Genomic DNA, 27,945 nt, shown 5'->3' on the forward strand with positions numbered 1-27,945 from the left:
CTACCAGGCTCCTCCGTCCATGGGATTTTCCAGGCAAGAGTACTGGAGAGGGGTGCCATTGCCTTCTCCAGAGGATCTTCCCGACCCAGGGATCGAACCTGGGTCTCCCGCATTGTAGGCAGACACTTTACCATCTGAGCCACCAGGGAAGCCAACGAGTGAAAGAAGCCAGTTGCAAAAGGCCACATATAATACTGTTTTATGTGAAGTATCCAGAACAGGCAAATTCATAGAGACAGGAAGTAAATTAACAGTTGCAAAGGAGGGAGGAGTTGGGAGGCATTGGGTTTCTCTTTCAGTTCAGTTCAGTCGCTCAGTCGTGTCCGACTCTTTGCGACCCCATGAATTGTAGCACGCCAGGCCTCCCTGTCCATCACCAACTCCCAGAGTTCACCCAGACTCATGTCCATCGAGTCAGTGATGCCATCCAGCCATCTCATCCTCTGTCGTCCCCTTCTCCTCCTGTCCCCAATCCCTCCCAGCATCAGAGTCTTTTCCAATGAGTCAACTCTTCGCATGAGGTGGCCAAAGTATTGGAGTTTCAGCTTAGCATCAGTCCTTCCAATGAACACCCAGGACTGATCTCCTTTGGAATGGACTGGTTGTTTCTCTTTAGAGTGATGCAAATGTTCTAGAGTTAGTAGCTGTACAACTTGCAAATGCAAAAAACCCTTGAATTGTTCATATTCATATTAAAAGGGCAAATTTTATGTATGTTGTACATAAGGAAGCCACCCCAAATGTACCACCCCAAAATGTGTCTCTTTGGCATGAGTATTAATTTAGGGAGATTTATTTTTAAGAAACAGTCTTAAAAGTCTCTTTTAAGTCCTAAAGTCTTTCTTTTCACCTGCCCCTTAACTGCCTAAAGAATTTAGATAAAGCATCTATTGCCAGCATAGAGGTATCACCAGAGATGCTTGCAAAGAATTTAGGCTAGATGTGGTGGGGGAAACTCAGCAAGGCCCAGACATTTAGAGTCCACTCTGCCTCATTGTCTGTCCCTGGCCCAACAAACTGTTGTTTACCAAACATCTGCTTTTCCTACTTACTTGAATTGCCTTCCTTTGAAGTCCCAAACCATTACTCTCAATATCCGCCTTTGTCTTTAGCTGAAAGTGGTTTTTAAGGTCAGGGCTTTGACCATTTTAGTGAGCTATTTTGCTTTCCTGATTCTCTTCCATGTTATTAAACTTTTGATTTTCTCTTGTTAATCTATCTCATGTCAAATTTCCTGTAATTCTTAGACCAGCCAGAAGAATCTAGAAGGTAGAGGAAAATGTATTTCTCCTTGACATAGGTGAATTATATCTCAATTTTTTAAAAAGTAGATCAGTGTGGGCTCACATATTCTCTGCCTAGGAAGCACCTTTGCTGCTGCTGCTGCTAAGTCACTTCAGTCGTGTCCGACTCTGTGTGATCCCACAGACAGCAGCCCACCAGGCTCCCCTGTCCCTGGGATTCTCCATGCAAGAACACTGGAGTGGGTTGCCATTTCCTTCTCCAATGCATGAAAGTGAAAAGTGAAAGTGAAGTCGCTGAGTCGTGTCCGACTCTTAGCGACCCCATGGACTGCAGCCTACCAGGCTCCTCCGTCCATGGGATTTTCCAGGCAAAGTACTGGAGTGGGGCGCCATTGCCTTCTCCAGGAAGCGCCTTTACTTTTAGATAAAGTAATTTTAAAACTGCCAAAGCAGTACATGACAGCTACCTATTAAAAATTACAATAAAGACTTTACTACTGTATAGCACAAGGAACTCTACTCAGTGTTCTGTGGTGACCTAAATGGGAAGGATATCTGAAGAAGAGGGGCTATATGTATAAGTATAGCTAATTCACTTTGCTGTACAGCAGAAATAACATAACATTGAAAAGCAACTACACTCCACTAAAAATTTTTTAAAAGATTAGCATTTTTGCTGAAACTATTTCTGTAAAACTAACTCCTCCAAAATGGTGTATGGAATAGATAACTTCTGTAATATACTTCTTTTCTCAACTTCTTGTGAAAATTTGTATTTCCTCAATAAATCATTGCCAAATTCTATTTTTAGTTGTACTATGATAAATTTGGGTTGAAATGTCTTTTAAAATGTTGAAATTAAATGGCATTTTTATATAAATCACAATAACTTTGTATTTAATTTAAAAGACTCTAAGTGTTCAAAAGATACGTTTAAAAATTAGACAATTTTGGATATGTTGCTTAGCATTAACTTGGTATGATTTTAGAGTTAAATATTTTTATTTATTGAAATTTGTAAGGAGATGAATACTGGACAAGTTAAGATAAGCTGAGAGGATGTTTTCAGGGACCAGGACATACAATGCAAATTCAGAACTTCTGGAAAATACAGAAAAATACCTGTTTTACTGCAAACTAAAATTTCCCTAATACTTTTCTTCAAATTATTTAAGGTAGCAAGATATATACATTGCTTTTAAAATATTTAACTTTTAATGGTATAAGAATAACTTTCAATGCCCAAGTCTCCAGTTTTCAAAGATACTAAAATCATTCATCTTAAACAGTTTTCTTTTTTTTACTCCTTGAAACTAAATGCAGTTCAGTTATTTGATTAGTTGATGCTAGAATTTGACCTGGAGCTTATATAATTAGAAGAGACACTAGTTTTCCTCATTTAAAAGCCTAGTTAGCATATGACAGTCTCGTTTCCGGGGAAGTCAAACCTCTGCTGCTTCTTTTTATAACCTTTAAGTTAATTCAGAATCCAGATACGCCTTGATCTGATGATGATATAACCACGGCCAGCAACATGGGGTAAGTAGTGCTTTTGTATGCTTTGTGAAGCATTGAGAGGGCAAATATTTTCATAAGAGAAGAAATCTCATAAATCTTTACTAATGTGGGTTCAAAATATGCTAACTTTTATTTAAGGAAGTCATTTAAAGAAATTACTATTTATTCAAAGAAAATATTCATCTTCTTGCTTAATTTTTATATGATGCATAATCTGCCTTTGCAGGTTGTCAACTAAAAAATGTTTGGACTGAAGAGTTTGCTTATTTACATATTTAGTTGAAGCTGACTTAAAATTTGAGAGCAATCTTAAAGAAAGGATGACTGACTGCCAATTTTACAAAGCAGATAAATCCAATATGTGTATGCCTCTTTAGGATTAAGAATGAAAAATGAAAAAGATTAGAAATGGAGGGAGGTTAATTCATGCCTTTTGTAACATAGAAAAGGGATAGAGGATTCTTAAGTGTTTACTCCTCTATGTGCAGAAAAATATGTATTAATTAATTAGGAACATTAGTGAAAATTCTAAAGCCTTTGCAGGGGCTTGGGGAATATGATAAGAAGAATTAGGTTTCACTTGAAAGCTTTCTTTTCTTAAGTGAGAATGGGAATCCACTATAATTAGTTTTTATATGCTGAAACAATAATATTCTGAAAAATATAGAAATTTGTCTTTGTGTAAATTTTGTCTTTTTTAATCTCCTTTTAATACAAAATTATTGGCTGCAAATGGTGTAGCCATTTAAAGGCACTTCTGAAGGATTTAGCATAAACAATCAGAATTTATATGAAAGAACTTTTTAGACACACTTTCTTTTAAATAGTTTCCAAGAATTGAATTAACATCTAAATTTTTGCTAATACCATGGGCTCCAAAATGCAATCAAAACCAGCCTGAAACCTCAGAGGCTTCTGAAAGGAAGATGATCATACTATTGCTAACTTTTCATACAAATATAAAGGTTAATAGATAAGTGCCTTGTACAAATTTTACATACATTTGATTGATTTGGTTTGGGACAGAATTGATGAGACTCCTGAATTCTCTTTATTTCCCCTCTTTCCTCTCTCTCTTTCCTTCTCTCCTCCTCTGTCCTCTTTTCTTTAATGAAGGGAGTTCACCTTTTTGAGGGTCAAGGATCACTCTAAGAATTATTAGAAACCAGCCCACCCTCTCTGCAAAGATATGTAAAATCACACCAAATTTTGCATATAATTTCAGAAGACTTATAGATGGCTTGAAATACAATCTGTGGACACCCTGGGTTAAAGACCTTCGATTTTGAAATTTAAGACTAGAGTATGAGTTGCTCAACATTTTTCTTAGCTTCTGGGTTTTTATAAAATGTAAGAATCTTTTAAATTAATAATTCCTGCTAATCTTCTCTCAGAGACAATGTTGAAGATGCGGATTCTCCCACTGACTAGCTCCCAGCACACACACACACACACACACATGCAAATACACAAACACCTTACATGAGAGTGAAACACAGTTTAACGGATATCTATAGTTTTGACAGTCACATTACTGCTGCTTGTCCCCACTGACTTGATTAATCACTTCTGCTTTCGAGAGTGCTAGGAATCACCTTGGGAATCACGGAAGAAAAAAACCCTCATTATTTTATTTCATTTATAGCTCTCAATGCCCCATATAAGATGAACTAAACCATAAATTGCAAAAGATTACACAAGACACGTTTCTGATTCGTAGGTTCATGGTTATTTTGTTGTCTGTCCCTGCCCTTATCAAGAAAAGAGAGATTACAAAGTTTTAATAAGCATTTCAATCTTCCTCAATAATCAGGAAAATATAAAGAGAAAATGGCAGCTGATTAAATGCTCAAATGTGTCCATTTGAGGAGATCTCTAAAATGTATCTCCTGATAATGAAGAAGTAGCTATTTAGGATTTGGGGGAGGGGAGTGTTTTATCTGAAAGCTATTGGAGAATACAATGTCCTTATATGGGTCTATGCTAGCCTTTTCCATTTCGGGGGAGCTATGCTGGCATGGTTTTAGTGAGCAATGAAGAGGCAAATAGTAGGAAATTCTTAATGCTATTTAGAAAACCTCCTCCTCCTCTTAAATTTTCTCTGGATTTCTTATGGAATGTGTGCATGGGTGGGCTGGGTGGAGATGGTGCATAAGGATGGGCAAAGGGATAAACGGAGGAGAAGTGGAAGAACCTTATCTTGTAAAATACCTTCCATCTGCTATTTACTATAACACTTGGGCAAAGGATGAACAATGGGATAGAAGGGTTGGTTGCATTCTTTCCTGAGATGCTCTTCAATATTCTTTCCTTACCTCCTCCAGGGTCAATCAGAGTACCCCCAGTTGACATCTGGGCAAAAAGAAAGGTTAAGTCTCTGTCAAAATTGTAGAACCAATAAATTCATTATTATAGCATATTCAGCCTCCTTTTAGTTTCCTAGTTTAAGAGAGTGTAGAGTAATTTTAAAAGTTCTTTCCACTTCTGTATCAGGGAATTACTCTTTTTCCAACTCTTTTTTTTTTTTTCTGGGCAAAGCATACATTTAGCTCATGCAGTAACCTTTGAAATATTGCTCTGTCTGTGCCCTCCTTTCCATTCTAATAGTCACTTCCCTAATTCAGGCCATCATTGCCTTTTACTTGGATTATTAAAGGTGCCCATCTTAGCCACTCTGCAGCTGGTCTTTCCTCTGCAGTCAAAATTGTCATCTTCTTACTGAGAACATGTGATCTGGTTATTCCCCTGCTCAGAGGCTTTCAGTAACTCCTTATTCTGTCCACATCAGATGAGACTCCCAAGAAGATATTGACTGCCCTTTATCTGTCTCTAATCCACCTATCCAGGCTTACCCTCTACTCTACCAATGATACTTCCTGGAACCCCTAAATCCTCTGATGCATTGCAACTGTCCACCTCTGATCACTGTCCACTTCACTGATCCCCTTTGTGCCATATCTACATACTGTTCACAGTCAAGCTCATAACCTATCTTCTTTATGACACTTTCTTTAATCCCCATGACCAGAACTCATTTTTTTTTTTCTCTGCAAGTTTTAGGTACTTTATACTTTTCTTACTGCATTTTCCCAATCCATCATATGCTATAGCTATATGTATGTCTCATCTTTCCCACTAGTCTGTAAACTCCCTGAAGGAGGAAAAATGATATAAAAATATCATTTTTATATTCCCTCCCAAGATCTGGCACAATGCCTTTTACATAGTATGGGCTAAATAAATGTTTTCTGAGTTGAAATGAACTCTGCTTTTCCTATAATACGCAAAAAAGCTAAAATTTAATTTTAGCCAAAATTCCTTTTTCCTTCCCTACGAGAGTGGCCCCATTTTCCAAGTTCCTATCTGAAGAGCTCAAATCAATGTACAATATCCAAGATATGGGTGATGCAAGAAAGAAAGGGTAAAAACAACTGGAGGGATACCCTAGAGGCTTGTTAATAGTAGACAATTTGTTGATATGAGGAAAGCACACGTAGGATCAGAGGAAATGTAATGACACTTTTAAGATTTAAAAATGGTTCTTGGTTCAAGACAACTTCCTAAAGGACCAGCATATAAGTAAGGTTGGGCTCAAACCTAAATAATAGTGGCTTACATAAGCTAGAAGCTCACTTCCCTCTTACGTTCAAAAAAGAAGGTCCATAGATAGGCAATCCAGAGCTCTTCAATCAATTCCTTGGTGTGAGAGACCAAGATCCCTTCCGTCTTGCTCTTCTGCCATCCTCAGTGTCTCACCTCTTGGTACAGAAGGTTGCTAGGAGTCCACCTGTCTCATTTGTGTGTTCAGCCAGCAGGAACGAGGAATGGAAAGAAAAAGATCTGCTGTCTCTTTTAAGGAGACTTCCCAGAAGTCACTCACACTATTTCTATTTGTAACTCTTGAGTAGAATCTATCCCCATGGCTACAACTACCTGTGAAGGAGAATGGGGAATACAGTTTTGTTTTGTTTTAACAGGTTTCTTAGAAAACAGGGAACATGGTTACTGGGTGGCAATTAGCAGTGACTGACAGGGTCGGTAAGGCCATCCATTGCCTCTCATATTCCTTTAGGACAAAGAACAGCATTTGTACAAAAAAAAAGAATCTTTTAAGAAAAATTTTCTGTGAAGTTAAAGGGAAAGAAAGAGCAAGCCAAGCTGGGAATAAACATAGATTCACTTTGGATAAAGGACAGGGACCTTGACAAAATGACAAAGGTGGTTCAGCAAGCCCACTCCTATATCCTGGCCCTGCCCCTCAGCCCTCACTCACCTTGATCTTCACTTCTGAACTGTGAGGTGACTATTATTACTACTGTGCCAATTATACCAATTAAGAAACTGAAGGTCCAAAGATTCAGAGACTTGGCCAAACTGCCCAAGAGGCTTCAGCTAATGAAAAATAAATAAAACACAGCTGGCTTGGAATCTGCTGTCCTACTCACAAAATTCATAGAGTGTTCTCCAAAAGGATTTATACCTACTTTTGACTGTAGATCACCTGGCTTAGCCCCTACAGAAAAACCTATTACAAACCTACTTCACTTGTCACTTGATGTAGGTGATTTCATTTAATGTGGGATACTTCATGAAAATCTCTAGATTTTTGGCTTTCATTATTTTCAGGTCAGATGAGCTGCTTTGAATTCTTTTGATTCAGTGAAGCTCCCTAACCCATGTTAAAGTATTCCAACTACATTTCCAAATACATAAGAATTAATTTTTATTAGTCACTCCAGAGACAAATACCAAGGTCATTGTGCCTACTTAACAGCAAGTGACTTAAAAATTAAGACTAAGAGGAACAAGGACTTCTGCATTTAATTTATGTATTTTTAACTATTAGAAATTTTAGTCAATTGCATATATAATAAGACTTTTAGTTATGAAATTATAGGATAAAAGATGATAGAAATTACAAGGTACCTGTCATTATCAATGACATTTTATTTTTTGTAGAACCTATAAAGAAATCAAGAAGGCTGCACAAAATATGGTGTAATGTCTACAGGTGGAGACAGGCCACAAGGTGAGTGAAACTGCAAAGAATTTGTAATTAGAAAGAACATGGATAAACTGAGAACCCAGTTTAAACATACTTTACTTAGTTTAAACCAGTGCTTGTACTTCATTCTTGAAGTACAAATATTACAAATTGTTTTGAAAATTTTTGTAACCCTGCTTTATTAAAAAACAAATGAATGTATTATGGGATTCCTTTATTAATTAGCAATCACAGCTAATAGCCACATCATAAACCAGCCATATGACATCAAACTTTTACTGCATTTATGAATGTTTACTCACGGTATTGAGATAATAATATGGGCTTCCCTGGTGGCTCAGATGGTAAAGAATCTGCCTGCAATGTGGGAGACCTGGGTTTGATCCCTGGGTTGGGAAGATTCCCTGGAGGAGGCCATGGCAACCCACTCTAGGACTCTTGCTTGGAGAATCCCCATGGACAGAGGAGCCTGGCGGGCTACAGTCCATGGGGTCACAGGGGTTGGACATGACTGAGTGACTAAGCATACTGTAATGTTTACTCACAGTATTGAGATAATAATGGCTATGTTTTGAGTTCTATTTTAGATGTTTTTGAAGAGTGCGAAAAAACCTTAACTTTACATTCAGCTAAATTTACTGTCTACTTTCTACTAGGCTTTGTGATGCAAAACTATGTGGGATTAGTAAGTCTTATCCTGATTTTACAGTTGAAGAAACATAGGTTTATAAAGATTAGTAAGGTTCCAGGGTCACAAAGCTAAATAAGAAACAGCTAGAATTTGAATGTTTAATGCACTTAAAGATGTTTAATGCACTTAAAGTCCCATAGTTCAAAGTATTATTTTTTAATTTAAAATCTAAAAAGTGCACATTACAAAACAAACACTTGTTCAAGATAGAAGAAAGTGAAGTCACTCAGTTGTGTCCAACTCTTTGCAACCCCATGGACTATAAGCCTACCAGGCTTCTCCATCCATGGGATTTTACAGGCAAGAATACCGGAGTGGGTTGCCATTTCCTTCTCCAGGGGATCTTCCTGGCCCACAAATCGAACCTGGGTCTTCTGCATAGCAGGCAGACGCTTTACCCTCTGAGCCACCAGGGAACTCAAGATAGAAGAGTATAAGTAAAAGGCGTAAGTCCATCTGACCCCTAACCCATCCCTCTTTTCAAGAGTAACCACTGTTAGTAGTTTGGTATAAACCCTTCCATCTCTTTCTTTTTATTCTATGTGCTTTTCATTGTATCACACTTCTGGTCTACTTTAAAACATCAAAGAATAGAGGAAGCTGAATTTACCATACATCTTCACTAGTATGAACATCTATCTTTAAATAACTGAAAATCTCATTCAGCTAACAGACCCAAAGAACAGAACTTACTCTTTTCTAGGGACTCATCATCTAGAGCAGTGTTCTCAATTTGATTTTGAGAGAATAAATATGGACTCTTTTGAAAGTCTGACGTGAGCTCTGAACCTTCTCCCGAGAAGAAAATAGATCTGCATAAAATTTTGCTTATAATTCAGGTGATTCATGGATACTCTAAGAGTATGCAGACCCCTGATCTTGTAGAAGCAAGATTCTTAAATTAGTCATTTAACATAGATAAATACTATAGTAGAAGTGTGGACAAGACACTAAGGCAGCACAGAAAAGCAAGGCCTTTCCTGAGACATGTGAAGAAAGGGAAGAGTGATACTTGTACAGAATCTTAAAGAACACAAGGAGTTTGACAGCTCGCCCAGAGTAGGGGAAGGATGTCGACTGAGGAAACACCACTTACAGACCCTACAAGCTAGAAAGGACAGGGAACCACAAGAGTGTTTTGTGTCAGGAGCCCAGTTTGTATATGAAGGGGATGAAAGATGAGTTTGAAGAGCTAGATAGAGGTCAGATCATGAAAGGGTTTGTCTATTGTATTAGGATGTTTGAATATTAGGAGTCAATGGAGGATTCTGAACAAGAATTTCATCACTGTAGGTTAGAAGCCTACAATTAATGCACGACTAAATAAATGATCCTGGGAATACTCATGTGGATGATAGAATAAGCTATAAGAAAGAGATAAGACCACTTGATTCAGATTTTTTGAGGGATCGTTGATGAAATACTATGCTATTGAAAAGATACATTGTAAAAATCAAATGGAATTGAGTAGAAGGTCACTGTTTTTACAAAGGAGATTGGGAGACTGCAGCTCTGAGACTGTATTTGTGAGACAAAACTCAAGATTTGGGCAGTCCAGCTACCCCCTCACTGCAGTGAATCCCATATAGTCAAGCCAAGCGTCAGTCCCTCAGGGTTCTGTGCCACTCCTGGTCTGTCACACCCTCCTGTCCTCCACTGTCCTCCAGTGACTCCTGATGGACCATTTGGTTTTCTATTGACTGCCAAGAGGAGGAAAGAGAAAGAGGGTACAATCGGTCAGGTTTTCCATTTTTTTTTTAACACTGAGTATGTATCACTTTTACAGTTGTTTTTTTTAAATTTTGTTATTTATTTATTTAGCTGCACAGGTCTTCGTTGTGTTGCAGGAACTCTCTAGTTCCTGGTGGGCAGGCTTAGTTACTCTGAGGCATGTGAGATCTTCCCAGACCAGGGATTGAACCAGTGTCCGCTGCATTGCAAGGCAGATTCTTAACCACGCAGGAAGTCCCTGTAATTTTGTTTTAAAGTAATGTGGTAGAAAGCCAGGCTTACAAACAGTGTTATAGCCTGTTTGTCTCTGTTTGGTTGTACTTCACCTGATGTACCTACCTCAATACCCAATATTAGTCTCACCTCCTGCTTTTTGGCAGTGGCTTCATAATTGAAGTAAGCATCGAAAGTCTCAAAGATATTTCACCTGATAAATATTTATTATTCATTAAAAATATTACTTATCAGATGTTGTAAAGGCTTTGAAGATTAGACTTGTACATGTATTATATATGCTATTTTGTGTATATGATGTATCATAAGAACTTTTTAAAATACAAGAAATATTTGGTCTTTGCCAAAGGGTAGTGCTCTGAGAGATTTCTCAGTCTACATGTATAGATAGTGAACTTTTGTTAAAACAAAATTTACAATTTAGGTATATACTGTATATAGATATAAAATTGATTTTCCCAGTCTGCCTTTCTAGCTCATTATTTTTAATGTCTCCTTGCTATTAATAAAGATAAATAAGTTACTGTGTTGTTTTCCTTTTCCCCAGCTGTGTTGAGGTATAATTGATAAATAAAATAGTAAGATACTTAAAGTGTGCAATATGATGATCTGATATATTTGTGCATTGGGAAAGGATGCCTCTCCTTTATTGGTGGGGACATTTAAGTTGTATTCTTTTAGTAAATTTCAGTTATACAGTCCAGTCTTATCAACTATGAGTGTGAGTGCTTAGTTGCTCAGTCGTGTCCAACTCTTTACAGCCCCATGGACGGTAGCCTGCCAGGTTCCTCTGTCCGAGAAATTTTACAGGCAAGAATACTGGAGTGGGTAGCCATTCCCTACTCCAGGGGATTTTCCTGACCCAGGGGTTGAACCCATATTTCTTGCATCTCCTACACTGGCGTGCCTGTATGCTAAGTCGCCTCATTCGTGTCCAACGCTGTGCAACCCTATGGACTATAGCCTGCTAGGTTCCACTGTCCGTGGGATTCTCCAAGCAAGAATACTGGAGTGGATTGCCATGCTTTCTTCCAGGGGAATTTCCCAACCCAAGGATTGAACCCATGTCTCCTATGTCTCCTATATTGGCAGGCAGGTTCTTTACCACTAATGCCACCTGGGAATCCCCTTATCAACTATAGTCACCATGTTATGCATTAAATCCTCAGACCTTATTTTACTTGTAACTGAGAGTTTGTACCCTTTTACCAACCAGAAGTCAATCACTATCTAAAAATCTTCTGGAATTAATAATTAAATTAAACTCAAATTTGACTTGAGTGTCCACTGCAAAAACTTCTCACATTTTCATATCAGAGGAATATGAACAAATGACATAAATGTTGTATCTTTAAAACTCAAGCTAATTTTGCATGCCTCTCTGTGCAACATCTGAAAACTTAAAAATATATAATAATTTTAAAAATTGCTTACCATTGAGAAAATTGCTCCTATAAAGAGATCGTCTATGTTATCTGAGGCTTGCAGTCTAGCATTCTACTTTGGTAGGAACCGGATACTCACCAGGTGCAATGGCTATGAATAAAAAACAGTCCCTGCACTGGCGGAGCTTATAGTATCATGTGGAAACAGACTACTGCCTATAAATCCCAACAGGAAGAGACACTAATAACATAGTATGAGAATGCAGTGAAAGAAAGAAAGAAAGTAAAAAAGTGAAGTCGTGTCCAACTCTTTGCGACCCCAAGGACTGTAAGCTACCACAGTCCTCTGTCCATGGGATGTTCCAGGCAAGAGTACTCAAGTGGGTTGCCATTTCCTTCTCCAGGGCATCTTCCCAACCCAGGGATCAAACCCAGGTCTCCTTCACTGTAGGCAGATGCTTTACCATCTGAACCATCAGGGAAGACAAGGGAATAACTAATGATGGCTTGGAGGACCAGGGCAGGCTCACAGAGAAGGAGGGGCTTGAACTGAGCCTTGAAGGATGAGAAGCATTTCATTAGGTAAGGAAAGATATTTGAGGCATAGAAGATGGAACGAACAAAGACACACAGGCAAGTGTTTGATAAAATGCATGAACTGTGATCATCTGTACATCTGCATCATATACTAACTACTACAAAGTTTTATTTGAAATACTATGAAATAGAGAAATGAATCAAGTAAGTTCAGCTAGTCCAGTCATTAACTGTTGCAAGTAGCAAAATCACACCAACTAATGTCTAACTGGCTACAGAGACACATTGGGAATAACCCTCAGGCATAAAATTAAGGTCCCATAGGCAAAGTTGGATCCAGAGACATGTGGCCAGCTTAAAATCTGACAGTCAAACGGGTTTTCTTTCATTATTCAACTTCAGAAAAGAGTCTGATTCCTCCCTGGAGGTAGAGTACAATGGCAGTACTCAGCCTCCTGTCCAAGATGAAGAGCAGTTCAGCTCTGGCCTCATATTGGCTACTGCTGCTGCTGCTGCTAAGTCGCTTCAGTCGTGTCCGACTCTGTGTGACCCCCATAGACAGCAGCCCACCAGGCTCCGCCATCCCTGGGATTCTCCAGGCAAGAACATGGAGTGCGTTGCCATTTCCTTCTCCAATATATGAAAGTGAAAAGTGAAAGTGAAGTCGCTCAGTCATGTCTGACTCTTAGTGACCCCATGGACTGCAGCGCACCAGGCTCTTCCGTCCATGGGATTTTCCAGGCAAGAGTACTGGAGTGGGGTGCCATTGTCTTCTCCACATATTGGCTACACCACTTAGCAAAATCAAAATCCTACAGGAAAACCAGACTCACCCTTCTAAGAAGGCTTTTCAGCAACCACTTGTTGCTAATCAAGCCATTGCCCCCACCCCAAACATAGACACATACATACACTTTCTCAGGGTGCTGACAGAAGCATTTCTTTCACTCACACAAGATATTTTACCTGAGAGAATTCCTGATAGATATGGTTTTCTCCCTTTCACACTTCCAGGCTCTTTCAGCACTTCTGAGAGATAACTGCATGCATAGCTCCTGAATCTAAAAGCTTTTAACCCCATTTTCAGGCCCAATATTGCCAAGCAATTGGTCACTGGAGACTCCCTCCTTCTCCACGGCTGGGCTCAGGTTGCTGCCGTGGATCAAGCTCTTAACTGTGGCTCATGAAGTGGTCACCGGAGCCTGCACAGTGCTTACCTGTGTGAGTTAGGTGCTCCAGACTGCAGAAGAAGCTTAACATACAGTCCCTACCTTTAAAGACCGATGAATCTAGACTTCTAGGGAGGATCCAAGTTTGCTGCTTCTTTCATCTCTATCAATTTTAGGTGAGAGCCTCCAGCTTTGTCCTAGGCAGAACTGAAAAGGATAGTGATAATCACTACTAGAAACAATCATACCAGAGGATGAACTAATCAGACTCTTAGAGAGGGTAACTGATTTTCTCAAGGTCAATCAGCTATTTAAATCATCAAGCTAGGATTTGAGTCCAGAGGCACCATATTTCAGAGCTCAGATTCCCCATCTCCATTCCCTACTGGCACCTAGCTTGGCTCTCAGTATTGCTCTCAGCTAGTGAAAGTGGTAACTGACAACAAAGTAAATAAAGCATGTTTTTATTTATTTTTATTTTTTATTATTTATTTATTTATTTTTGCGTTTAAATTGATGATTTGCTTTATTGAAATGTTAAACCAGCATTGACAGCTACTGTAACCCTTTAATTGACAAATCCACTCAGGAACCATGTGTTAAAAACTTCCTTATGGAGAATGGAAGCATCACCCTCCTTTTTCCATTGTAAACCGGGTGTGTTCAGTGTAGGCTCCCTGTTTTCTGTATCGGTGCTGCATTGTACCAGGAGACGGAATTAGAACAGCACCTTTTAATTTAATTTGTAGCAGGTCAGAGTTCAAAACTGCAATTTCACAAATGTTTGATAAAAAATGTCACTGGTTTTGATTGAGTTGTGTTATTAACCTCTAACTTGAGAGTCTTGGTTTGTTTTTTGTTTCCTTTTTTTGGATTAGCATTAATGTGTCTGACTTCTCAGTAATACGTGCTATTTCTAGTTTTGTTTCTGCTAGAGAACTTCTACCAGTGGAATAATGTATTTCACTGGCTGGTTCAGCATAAAGACTTAAATACAGAAATTGCAAAGTAAGTAAGTTACTTACAGAAGATAGTGCTGCTGATATATATATATATATATATTTTTTTTTCTTCTCCAAATGTAGTAGAAGATATTAAAAATATCTTTTGAAAATAGCAATTTATTTCTTTTTTTTAAATTTTATTTTTAAACTTTACAATATTGTATTGGTTTTGCCAAATATCGAAATGAATCCACCACAGGTATACATGTGTTCCCCATCCTGAACCCTCCTCCCTCCTCCCTCCCCATACCATCCCTCTGGGTCGTCCCAGTGCACCAGCCCCAAGCATGTTTTTAAAAAAATCTCTCAGGATCCAAAGGAATAAAGTTACAATGTTGGTGATAGTAAGGTTAAGTATATTTGGGTGAAGGGCCTGACCTGACAGTCTTTTTATTCCACTTATTTATGAGGCCCACTTCACTGAGATAAAAATTATCAAATGACATAATTACCATATTTGCATAAGAAATTGGAACTCCATAGTGAACCATTTTATTATTTCTGTCAAAACAAGAGCTTATGACTTAGTCATGTCACTTTATCATGACCTCACTTTATTTGTGAAATGACAGGGTTTGGCTGGATGGTCTCTGGGCCATCTTTTAGTTCTGACCTTCTTTACCACACATGCTGAACCCTTAATTTATATTGCAAGTTGTTCTGGTTGGGTATGGTTTGGTTTGATTTTTCTAAACCATGATACTGCTTCATTTATTTACTTCACACCTATGTATTTGGGGGTCTATGCTATGCTAGACTCTTTCAGACCCTGGGGAATGCAGAGTGAATAAAAATGTCCAAGCCCTCATGAAGTGGAGGTGATGGGCCAAGAAGATCAAAGAGCAAACAAATAAACAGACAGCATTGTTGTTTGATGGTAAATGCTGTGGAGAAAACGGAAGCAATGGAAAGGATACAGGCTTTGAAAATGTGACCTGTTCTTACACGTGTGGTCAGGGAGTTGACATTTAAACAGAGACCAGAAGCCTTAGAACTTTTTTATTCTTAATGGATGATTGTGGGATATTGTAAATTTGACCAGACCTTGAAGTTGTCAAAATTCTGATAGGAACAAAATGGCCCTGGGTGGAGGTATGTGAGTTTGAGTTTCAACCTCACCTCTACACTCACATCCTGTGGGCCCCTGGATTTTCACAAATAAGCTTCTCTTGCTTCTGTGATTCTAAATATTCTATATTAACATTTTAATGACTTTTCGAAAGTACTGCATCTACTTATATATATAATTTTTGCCAATGAGGGTTACGGTATTAGCAGTAAGTTCAAAAGGCTGTTAAAACTGAATTTACAAGATTTTTAAGAAATAGGACTTTGAATTGCATGTAAACTTTGCATCTAGATTTAGAGTATTTCTTTTCTCAGCTTCATAAACCACAGGCTTAGAGAAAGAACCTAAGCTTAAGGGTGTATGAGGAATTAAAAATTCAACGAGTAGGCTAGAAATACTGCTTTCAAAGGGATGGGTGTAGTTTTTTTTTTTTTTTTTTCTGGATTCATTTTCTACCTACTGGCTCATTCACTGTCCATCTCATATTTGTTTTGGAGACCTGGAGCATAGATCCCCAAGAAGAGGAGAGGTAGACATAATAGACCAACAGCAGGTCCTTGAGTTTTAAGAGGAATGAGGTAGACAAGCCCCAGAAAGTGAGGTTTCTAAGGTACATCTCAAAATGAGTAGAGGAAGAAAAGGATTAATTTGCTCTCTAAATCCCAAACATTTGAATCTGATATATGTAACAAAGGCTAAGCCATTACAGATCATCTTGTTTTAACTCCATCACACTGAAAATGCCCATTAAAACTAAGATAGAATATTAAATCCCCTTGTTCTACTCTCTCAGCCTGGGTTTCCTGTGACCACATTCTTTCTCTCTTAGTCTTTATGTCCATGACCATTGATTACCAGATGTTAGGTAAGAGAACACTTAACAAGTAATTATTAATAATTAATAACACCTAATTAGTTATAGGAGGATTGTGTGCTAAATACTTATTATTGACAATGTTTAGCAGGTTTATCATCTTCGTCTCAATGAACTTTTATTGAGCTGCTATTCTATGTAAGAATATAAAACACGCACCAAGAATACAGAGATGGAAAAACTAGCCTCTTTACTCAAGAAGTTTGTTTATAAGATGAGATTATATACATAAGTTATATACAGCAGAAAATCATGGTTTTGGTTCCAATTGAGTTCTACAAATTTTCCAAGAAAGGGATAATATCCTATTGGACTGAAGTTGACAGCCCAGCAAGGTTCTGGACCTGAGTTAGATTTTGGGGAATGAGTAAGGATTTGACAATTGGAGTAGGGTGAGGAGGGCAGACCAGGCTACAGGGAAGAAAAGAGACAAGATAGGAATGCAAGTGATGAGTAAGCGTTAGGAGGCTGGAATACCTCCTACGAATCAGAAAAAATGTTGGAGAGGAAGGTCTGGGACATTGGAAGACCTTGAGGTTCACTGTCTATTTCAACAAGGAGAGAGTGATTCAAGAGCATGATCAAGAGATGATCAGAGAGATATTTAAAGAAAAATAATCTAGTACAAGTATAGAGTGTTGATAAACTAATGAGGATGTTACTATAGATGTTTGGGAACAAAGCAGTCAGGTTGAATTAAAGAAGTGACATAGAAAGAAAGGAGAAAATGTAAGAAACCATGTAAAAGAAGACTCAAAGATTTCACTGCAGTGGATCATAGGATGAGAGGAAAATCATTCCAAGGGCTTAAGTCTGGGTCAATAGTGGCAATTGTGACAGAGCCTGGGAATGAAATCTGAAGGGGGTACCTGGATAGGCTGAAGATGACCAGTGTGATTTAACCAGCTTGAATTTGAGGTAACCTTGGAACAGCCAAGTGCAAATTTTCATTGAAAAGAAGTTCAAGATATATAAAAAGGACATTCATTTAGCAGAAAAAAAGATCAAAAAGACAGTTTTGTTTCCTTCTCTCGAAATATAGACCTGAATACTGAAAAGACAGCTGAAACTGCATAGTGGAAGAACTAGAAATGAGATTGTGAACTGTTTCGCATCACTTTAGTTTGGGTACAATGCATCTTTTGGTTTTTGATTTTTAAATTGAACAAAAGGACAGTTATGAAAGGCTCTGGACTGGGTGCTGGGAAGGAAGGCCCCTGGTTGCCATATCATCACATGGCTGAGTAATATTTGGAGATGCCCTGCTAGATTTTAGCCTCGCATTTTAGAGCGGCAAGGATTTTGAGAGCTTCTGAATAATAGAGGTGAGGAAATGGAAGCCTGGAGAGGGTTCCTGGCTTTTTCATGGTCACACAGTGAACGAGAAGTCAGGATCAGATCTCAGTCCAGGGTTCCTTCCTTCCGCCAACACTGCTGGTCAATGCGTGTACCTTCCCGACTCTTTTTTAACATTTTTACACAGATCTATGGTAGGAAGCGGAGAAGGCAATGGCACTCCACTCCAGTACTCTTGCCTGGAAAATCCATGGACAGAGGAGCCTGGTGGGCTGCAGTCCATGGGGTCGCTGAGAGTTGGACACGACTGAGCAACTTCACTTTCACTTTTCACTGTCATGCATTGGAGAAGGAAATGGCAACCCACTCTAGTGTTCTTGCCTGGAGAATCCCAGGGACAGGGAAGCCTGGTGGGCTGCCGTCTCTGGGGTCGCACAGAGTCGGACACGACTGAAGCGACTTAGCAGCAGCAGCAGCATGGTAGGAAGCCTGATGAAGATGTTCACAGATTATATCATCAAAAAGCAAAATGGGGACCTCCCTGGTGGTCCAGCAGTTAAGACTTTGCACTTCCAATGTGGGGCAGGGGTTGTAGGGTGGGGTGCAGGTTCAATCCCTGGTTGGGGAACTAAGAACCCACAGGCTGTGCAGTGCAACCAAATTAAAAAATAGCAAAATGGATGCCTTAAGAAGAGTGCTAAATACATAGCAGTGAAGGCAGGAAGTGATGGGGCGAGGAGAGGACATGCATGTGCCCTGTTAGATCAACTCACCTTCAGTTCAGGGAATTATTTTCAAATGATATCAGAACAAGATGAATCTACATAATCTACACATGGAATGATTTTTCCCATCGTACATTTAAGGAGCCCTAGATAGATTCTAATGAGGTTGTTTAGTATCTTTCCATACTTATTTTTAAAGGCTCTGAAGAACTGGATTGCTATCCAACTACCTGGGATGTGAGAAGTATGTAATTCAGTTGGGAGGCAGGAGCATTTCTATATTTTATTTACTTATTCCTGTCCTAACTTTTTCCAAAAAGGAAACTGAAATAGTGCAGTATGAAGTTTAGGAATCAAAATACAGCATCTCAGCAAAACCAGCCCCAATGTGCCTCATGTATTCTGGTCCCTTTATGGAATGCTTTTAGGCCTAATTTTTCTTTTCTTTTTTTTTTGGTTGCACCACTGAGTGGCTTTCAGGATCTTAGCTCCCTGACCAAGGATTGAACCTGTGCCCTCAGCAGTAAAAGCACAGAGTCCTAAACAGGGAATTCCCCAGGGCTTTTATCCTTGTGCCAAACTTACCAGATGTGGTAAGAAATTACAATTGATTGGGTTCAGTATGCCTTAGCTCTGAGGAGGACATGTATGAAATAGAAATTCATTTCAAAAATTTAAAAAGAAATTATCGAACTAATGATGGCATTGCATTTGTTATCAATTATATCTAGGTTACTATGCTGTTGAACCCTAATAAGAACAGATTATTGGATGATCCTTGCCCTAGGCAGGATAGATGACAGTTGAGGAGAATGGCCAAGTCAGGCTTATAAAGAGTATGAGTCATGCTCTGCCCTCTGCAGGGTGACCTCTGTCAACGGTGCTCGGGCTATGGGTGACTCTTCTACTGAGGTCATAGATGTGCAGGATTCGTCTATGATTTCCAAGTCTTGGGGTTCCCTGGGAGGTGGTGAGAGGTTAGTCTTTCTGAAGATTGGATTTTACTCTAGTCTCATTTTTAGCAGTTCAGAAAGCGCCAAAGGCAGATCCAAATTAGATGTCATTTCATCTGAACTATGAAAAAGAATACTCCCAGGAATATCAGCAGTAACCTGGTTTCCACTCTCACCTAAAATAGGTTGTTAGTGGTAACTGATGCTCTATTTTACAAAGCACTGCTAACTCAGCTTGTGATTCAGGTCTAGTGAGTTCTGCCACTGCCTCTGCTTTGGAAGGAAGAATACTTCTGAGGACTAGTTAAGGATTTACCCTCTGTAATTTAGGGCCATCCCTAGGGCTGGAGGGAGCTCTCGCTGGAGCTCAGGGCTCCTTCCCTGTACAAGTCTCCCAGGAGCCTCTCCTGCCCTCCACTGCCTTTCCCCTCTTCCAATCAGGACTGACCTACTAAAAACATAGCAAGAGTCAATTTTCTTTTGAAGGAAGTATTTACCTCGTATTCAGGTAACACCGTGCCCTCTGCCTCTTGCAGAGTGTCTCTGGGAGGCTCTTAACTTCCACTCAGATGAATCCAGGGAGAGAACCTGTTTAAAAGGTTGAAATTAAAGTGAGTCAAACCAGGATAAGAAAAGAGATGGAAGAAAAGAAAACATCTGTGTGGAAAAGAAAACATCTTCCACGCCAGACCCAGAGCCCCTGAAGCATCCAGGTTTGCAAAATCAGATTTTAACACCTTTTTATTTTTGCCAATCAATGAGTCAGAAGAGCTTCTGGAAGTATTACGGGCTTTTGATAAGTTTTGATCTCTTAAACGAAGCAGTCTTAAAATAATTATCTCTGGCCATTGGATATTTTCGTGTGTAATGACATGCTGATAATATTTCTTTTTCTGACTGAGTTGACAAATAGCAACTCAAGCAAATTATCTTGACTAATATTTGTAGATAGAACAAAAACAAATTAATGTGTCTGTGGAGTGGAGGTGGGAGGACTTCTGGTTTCCACACTCAGGGAAAAAGAACCTCTGTGTGCTTTACGAGCTACAGAAGTGCCCACTCTCTGTGCTTTGTCCCTCTTCCCACTGGTTCTGAGCACTCTGCGGTTGCTGGCAACAATGGAGTATCAGTTATAACTAGTTTTGTTGCAGGGTCATTTGTTAGGAAATTCTGTCTACTCTCTTTTGATTTCTCAAGCCCAATGGTGGATACAGTGAAACTTGGCTCAATAAAATAAAATTGGATTTTTTTTCTAACAAAAATCACCTCCAGGCTAAACTCTTTCCATATTTTTCACTGATTATTTTTTGCTCATGTGAAGCACATGTGGTAAAGAGTATGTTTCTCTGGTAGTCTATTAGATGCGAATTCAACTCACTTCCACAAAATATTTGGTGACCACAAGCTCAGAATGGGGAAAGGAGCTGGGGATACAAAAATGAATAAAATACACTCTCTGCTTATGGTCTGGTGAGGGAACTAGCATTCAGGCAGTTAACCAAGGATGTGACAATGGCCTTGTGACCTTTTTTCAGTGGCAGGGGTCATCCAGTTTCTAGCAACACCTATATTTGAGAAAAGGTCAAGTAAGAAGCTGACTTGAGGACCAAGAACTTTTTGAAAATAAGACTACTTATTGTTTGAGTTGTCTGCTGACAGATTCCTATTTTACTTTAATTTATTGCCTTTCCATAAATTACTATGTTTTCAAGGATGATTTGATTATATATATTTGAGGGAAGTGGGTATAAAAAGTTACATTATCACTAAAACATCCTCATTTTAAACACATGCGTATATACTTATGCATTGTGAAATTTGTCTTATCTCTTTATTTTGCTTCTTAGGGTCACACTGTGCTCTTTGTTTTTTTGGTTGGATTTTTTTTTTTTTTTGCATTATATTGAATAATGAATTACATCAATAGATTTCTAAGCATCAAGATATTTTTATAACCTAATACCACTAATCAAACTGTTGTATTTTTGTTTTCTAATATTTTATTTAGAATATTTGTGTATCTAGGCTATCCTAGAGTAGATTTGGTATCAGAACCTCACAGAATGGATTTAGTGACTTGTACATATCTTATTTTGGGGTATGGATTAAATGGCACAGTCACTGTTATTTATAGACATTTCCTGTTATATTTTCCTGGGTGATTTCTTATTTGGGGGTTGATATTCAACCTCCCCCTTTCAATATCTTCTGTAAATAGTTGCTGTAATAGATTTTATAAAGCAAATTTCAATGATCTATGTTTTCCTTAAAAATTATCCATTTCATTTAGCTTTAAAAGTTATTGATAATAAAATGAACATAGAATTTTATTAATAATATTTTATAGCCTCTGAATCAGTGGTTACGTCCTATTTTTTTGTTCTACTTTGTATTCTTTCTCTTTCTCTCAATCTCCATATCTCTCATTAGACTTATCAAAACTTTTCTCATTTTACAATGTATTCAATCTTTTTTTTTCCAAATAGATATCAGACCCCATGTAAGAACTGATATACTTTTAATGACAGTAAAAGTGGTTTTTGATACAATAGTGGTTTGGAATCCTGTCACATGAGCAGTTTATGTAAAGATAGAAAGCAATAGAAAAAATAATGGTCCTATTGGAACTGCTTCCCTAATCGTTCAGAGGAACAGTTTCCTTTTGCATAAAATGGATAGTAAAGTGTGCTGCCCACTGCACAGCATGGCTACAATCATCGGGTGAGATAATGTAGGTGTGAGTGTTTTGGAGACTAAGACGCAGGTACAAAAAAGGTCATGAAATATGTCATTTCATGAAACTTATGTTGCTTTTAGGCTGTATGGAAAAAACAAACAACACCTTTCATAATTTTCTTTAAAGTACTTTTTTATATCACAAAGTTCATATGGACTTTCCTCTTTGAAAACATTAGCAAGATTTGTCCTGATGAATTACTTTAGTTTCAGGGGAAAATATTTCCTCATCACCCTCCCCCCAACATAAAGAGTTCTCATTCTACTAAATTAGAAATGTGCACTAAAGACCCATTCAATAAAGGACATCGGAATGGAAATTAACTCAAGTCTGCTTTCAATTAATTTCAATTCCCCAAAGTGCAAAACTTTCCTTTTCTGTCACAGCAGTAATTGGAAAGTAATAGACAATCCTAGGCTTTTGTGGTCTTACGCCTGCACTGGTGTGTGGGGTATACATTCTAGGTCAGTCTGGGGGAGGGTCAGAAGATTTTCTGGTATTCTTTCTGCTTCTATTAACTTTATTAATGCTGCTAATCTTATTACTTGAGTTAATGTCATAAAAATCTGGCTATAACTTTTTAGATGAATGTTTCAATGTTCCTATATCTCTATTGTGATCATTTTAGAACCTTTTTTAAAGCAGCAGAAACCCATTTTAAAGGAAATTTCTTCCTCCAAAGTTATAGTATGTAAATTAGATGAGAACAGAGAGACTCTGCTTCAGGGGAAGGGAAGGGGGCGCCCAGGACTCCACCAGCTTGGTGGCTTTCTCTTTGCTCCCAAGGCAGGCTTAGAAAAGCCCAAGGGCTTCAAAGTAGAGACTAAAAACTATTGTTCTATGTAATGATCAGACATGGTTTAGAGACAAACAGGCATTTTCTAAAAACTTATCAGTATTTTCTCAAGGGTCTGCCGAGGCCCAGATGGATGTTATTAGAGGCTGCTGCTGCTGCTGCTGCTAAGTCACTTTAGTCGTGTCCGACTCTGTGCGACCCCATAGACGGCAGCCCACCAGGCTCCCCCATCCTTGGGATTCTCCAGGCAAGAACACTGGAGTGGGTGGCTTCCCTGATAGCTCAGTTGGTAAAGAATCTGTCTGCAATGCAGGAGACCTGCTTTGATTCCTGGGTTGAGAAGTTCCTCTGGAGAAGGGCATGGCGACCCACTCCAGGATTCTTGCCTAGAGAATCCACTCCAGTATTCTTGGGCTTCCCTGGTGGCTCAGACAGTAAAGAATCTGCCTGCAATGCAGGAGACCTGGGTTCGATCCCTGAGTTGGGAAGGTCCCCTGGAGGAGGGCATGGCAACACACTCCAGTATTCTTGACTGGAGAATCCCCATGGACAGAGGAGCCTGGCAGGCTACAGTCCATGAGGTCGCAAAGAGTCGGACACGACTAAGCACAGCACAGCACAGGCAGTGATTCAAGGATTATGAAGGACAAAGTACAGAATTACTGGGCTCAGGGAGTGAGGGATGCCCACAGACAATGAAGCAGACTACAGGTAAGATCTCAAAGGAATTTCATAATGTTGTATAGCTCTTCCCAGAAAAAGTCATACTACTTTCCCACATAATACTGTTATTTTCCCTTTTAAGATGTATCTTTCAAAATATGTTACTCACTAATATGATCATACTCTTCAAACTAGCAATTTTCTTCTGTAAACCTAGCCTAAAAATGCCTTAAATAAGAGGGAAAAAAATCTATATTCTTTTTTATATTAACTATAATTTTCCATTAACTATACTGACAAATAGAAAATGATCCTAATATTCAATAATTTGAAAAGGAAAAGACAACAGTGACATAATTCCTCAAACAACTATTTTTCAGTAATTAAATATAATGACTGCAAAACTATTTGGAGAAATCTAGGAATTGAATCCATCAGTTCTGAAGTCATGGAGACCTATTCCAATTCTGGCTCCCTCTGCCATATCTTATCCATGATTCTCAGTACATCATTACCTCATTTTCCCAAGCCTCAATATGCTCATCTGTAAAATGAAGATAATGATCCACACTGAACAGGATCAATGTGAGGATTCAATTAGATGTGACAATATAAAGAAAACATGAAGACGGTGCTACAATCACAGCAGCTGTTCAAAAAATGTAGATACTTGATCAATGTGAGGATTCAATTAGATGTGACAATATAAAATGAAGACGGTGCTATGACCACAGCAGCTGTTCAAAAAATGTAGATACTTATCCTCTATCAACAGATTTGTTAATAAACTTAAGGAAATACATGACGTCCTAAGAAAATATAAATTATAAAATTAAGCTTAAAAGTTAACTAGACCAATTACCTTTTAAGAAATTGAATTGGGTTTAAGGATGTGTCTATTTTTTTAAAGGCATTAAGACCAAATGTTTTCATAGCTATGCTATACTATCTTTTGACGAGCAGACAATTCCAATTTAATTGAAACATTTCTAGATTATAGGACAAGATAAAAAACCTCTCTAATTCATTTTAAGAAGCTAGGATAATGTGAATGTCCCTTTGCCGTAGAATAAAAAATAAAAAAGCAATAAATCTTCCACAGATCAAAATCACTCATGAATATAGATGCTGCTGCTAGGTCGCTTCAGTCGTGTCCAACTCTGTGCGACCCCAGAGACGGCAGCCCACCAGGCTCCCCCATCCCTGGGATTCTCCAGGCAAGAACACTGGAGTGGGTTGCCATTTCCTTCTCCAATGCATGAAAGTGAAAAGTGAAAGTGAAGTCGCTCAGTCGAGTCCAACTCTCAGCGACCCCATGGACTGCAGCCCACCAGGCTCCTCCATCCATGGATTGTCCAGGCAGGAGTACTGGAATGGGTTGCCATTGCCTTCTCTGAATATAGATGCAAAAATGTCTAAATATTAACAAATAGAATCCAGCAGGGTGTCAATAAAACTAACTCCTATGACCAAGCAAATATTCCAGGAATGTGAGGATGATTCAACATCAGAGAATCAGTATAATTTATTATGACAAAGGAGAAAAAGGCAAGTCTATCAGTAGCTGCTAAAAGATGGATAAGATACAGTAGCCATTCCTTTTAAGAAATTTTGGTAAAACAAGGCTAAAGTTACTTAAATATGATATATATTATTTACCAAAGGTAGAAAATATGATTCTAAATGACTTTAAAGTCATTTACATTGAAATAAGAAGATGGATAATAATATCCACTGTCACTGTTATTAGTAAACATTATTCTAGAGGCTGTAGCAAATACAATCAACTGTGAAATAACCAGTATAAAATTTGAAAACAAGAATAAAAATCATCTAGAAGTATTTATTTTAAAATCTTCTATAATTAATAAAGGAATTTAGTAAGATGGCTGAGAACAAAATAAATATTTAAAAAAGAGAGAGAATACAAACACCAGCTAGAGAGAATTGGAAATTGAAAAATGCCATTCACAGTAGCAGTAAAAACTATACAATACTTAAGAATAAATGAGTCTTACTTATTAAACCCCCAAGTATATAAAAGCACCAATATATACAGCTCATGTTTGTTGTAGCATTGTTTACAGTGACAAAATAATGGAAATAAAGGGAACGCCCATCAATAAAGGAACAATTAAAACAGATTATTCCTACCATGGATGTTACTCAGTCACTAACAGTGATTTGTTAGATTTACACCAGTTAACTTGGAAAGATTGCCATGATATATGAAGTGAGAGGGGATGATGCAGAGAGGAAGAGTATGAACCTACAATGACAACCCCCGCCTTATCTGTATATTCTGTATATACATTTGAATGTGGCTCTATGAGGATGGAGAAAGGAATGAAGAATTTCAGCAGATTGTTAACACTGACTGAGTCTTAGGAGGAACACTTGTACCTCTACACAAAAAACCACAATAAAAACAACTTGAATAATAAAGGTCCAATTTGTAAAAGAAAGAAAAATACTTAATATAGGTAAAAAAGTAGATATAAAATTATAGGCTCCATTAACAATCAGGTAAAATATTCAAGGGAAAAGTGATTGACTAGCAATAAAATCAAGTGATCAAAAAGTAGAGGCATCAGAGTTGTTTTTTTTCCCCTCAATATTTACTAAATTTTTTATAATGTGGTTTGGTTGCTTTCATAATTAAATAAATAAAATTTCTAATTTATTTTCTAGTGACCATATACCTTATCTTACTTCTTGAAATCAGTAACTATTTGTACATTTGTGAACTTGATGTCTTACCTCTGAAAATGCATAAATTTACATTTTACCTATGTCAGATGGCAGTTTGGGGGTTTGCTTTTAATTAGCTGCAGATTAGATCAATAAATCTTCTGGAATTAATTATCCATAAAAAATCCCATTAAAATGTGGCTTCACATATTTTAATACTTTTTCCCCCAAATAGTAACAGAAATCACTTCTAACAATTACTTTCAAAGCTGTGTGGTTTTGAGCAGATGATTTATCTTCCCCTCTCCACGCCTCGGTTGCTTCTCCAATAAATGAGGAAGTTAAATCAAGTAATTTTCTCAGTGTCTTTTGGCTCTAACTTTCTGTGATTTAATTATATTCATCATGGAATTCATTAAATATCAAATGATTATTTGCTAAGGAGCAGAAACTTTTCATCTTAGTAATGTTTATATCAGCTATGAAAGAGATTCAGATAGCTAGGGAAGATGCCTTACCTTGACATAATTTCCATGCTCACATGAAAAATGTACAAGATTCCAAATAGCATACAGCCTTCACTTTGGGCCTCTCTTTAGATCCCCCATTTATAATTGTGCAGCTATTGACCAATGCTTTTTCATCCATGTGTGCCTTCCAGAGTCTGTCAATTTATCATTTTGGTTCACAGACCTCAATATATGCATGAAACAGTAATTTCTAGTTTGAGGTATAAATTATATAGGATAAAAGGCACCTAGTCAAAGTACACATTTTGATGAATTTTGACAAATTTATGCATCTGGATAAACACGACCACAATTAAGCAATAGAATATTTTTATCAACCTAAAAGGTTCCCTGTGCTTCTTCCCAGTTCAACTCCCACCTCCTGCCCTCGGTAAACACTGATCTGCATTTTATCACCAGAAATTAGATGTGTCTTTTCTACAGCAAGGAACAAAGTTGTAACTTATGCTTTCTCAATCTTGAATAGTGTTAATATATTTTTAGTATTTCAATTACGTTTCTTAATTGCAAAGCAATAGGAAATAACTGGCTGATTTACGCAGCAAAGGACATTGTTAAAAGGATATGCACAGCTCAAAAAATCTCTGGGAGACTGGAGAACCAGGTTTGGGATTATACATCCAGCAGCAATGCCCCAAATCATGTAGCAGAGCTGTTCTGGTGAGGAAAGCAGCAGCTGGAGTTACCTAAACTGTCTATACCAGATCATGGTCACCACTACCACCCTTGTTGATGCTGCTGCTGCTTGTCTTAAGAATCATTTCTATTTCTAAGAAAGTAGAAAGTGTATCAAGTATATCTGCCCTAGAAAATCCTTCTGCAACTGTCAGCACCAATTGAGGTGAGTGTATCAAAATGTTACCACATGTCCATCATGCCTTAGCTGCAAGGGAGGCTAGGAGAACCTGGCACTTTCAGCCTTCACATAAGGGGAGGCCTCTGATCAAGCTGCATAAGGTTGGGGAATTCCCCCATCACTGAAAAGGATTAAAATTCTAGATGGGATAAAAAGAGTGCCAGTGTCCACAATACTATTTTTACTTGTTAGATTGCATTCTGAACCAGCAGCTTCATGTCAAAACATCACACCAGC

At 38.2% G+C, this 27,945-nt stretch overlaps 1 protein-coding gene across 1 annotated transcript in view; it reads left to right on the plus strand.

Annotated features, from left to right (window-relative positions):
- Positions 1-1,837: 1,837 nt before the first annotated feature.
- ARHGEF33 (Rho guanine nucleotide exchange factor 33) overlaps positions 1,838-27,945 on the plus strand; it is a 79,409-nt gene continuing 53,301 nt past the window's right edge. The window contains 2 exon segments of the mRNA XM_027555068.1: positions 1,838-2,783; positions 7,722-7,791. The gene's annotated coding sequence lies outside the window, so the exon portion shown is untranslated.

Source organism: Bos indicus x Bos taurus, chromosome 11 (genome assembly GCF_003369695.1).
Source record: "Bos indicus x Bos taurus breed Angus x Brahman F1 hybrid chromosome 11, Bos_hybrid_MaternalHap_v2.0, whole genome shotgun sequence".
Classification (NCBI taxonomy): Eukaryota; Metazoa; Chordata; class Mammalia; order Artiodactyla; family Bovidae; genus Bos; species Bos indicus x Bos taurus.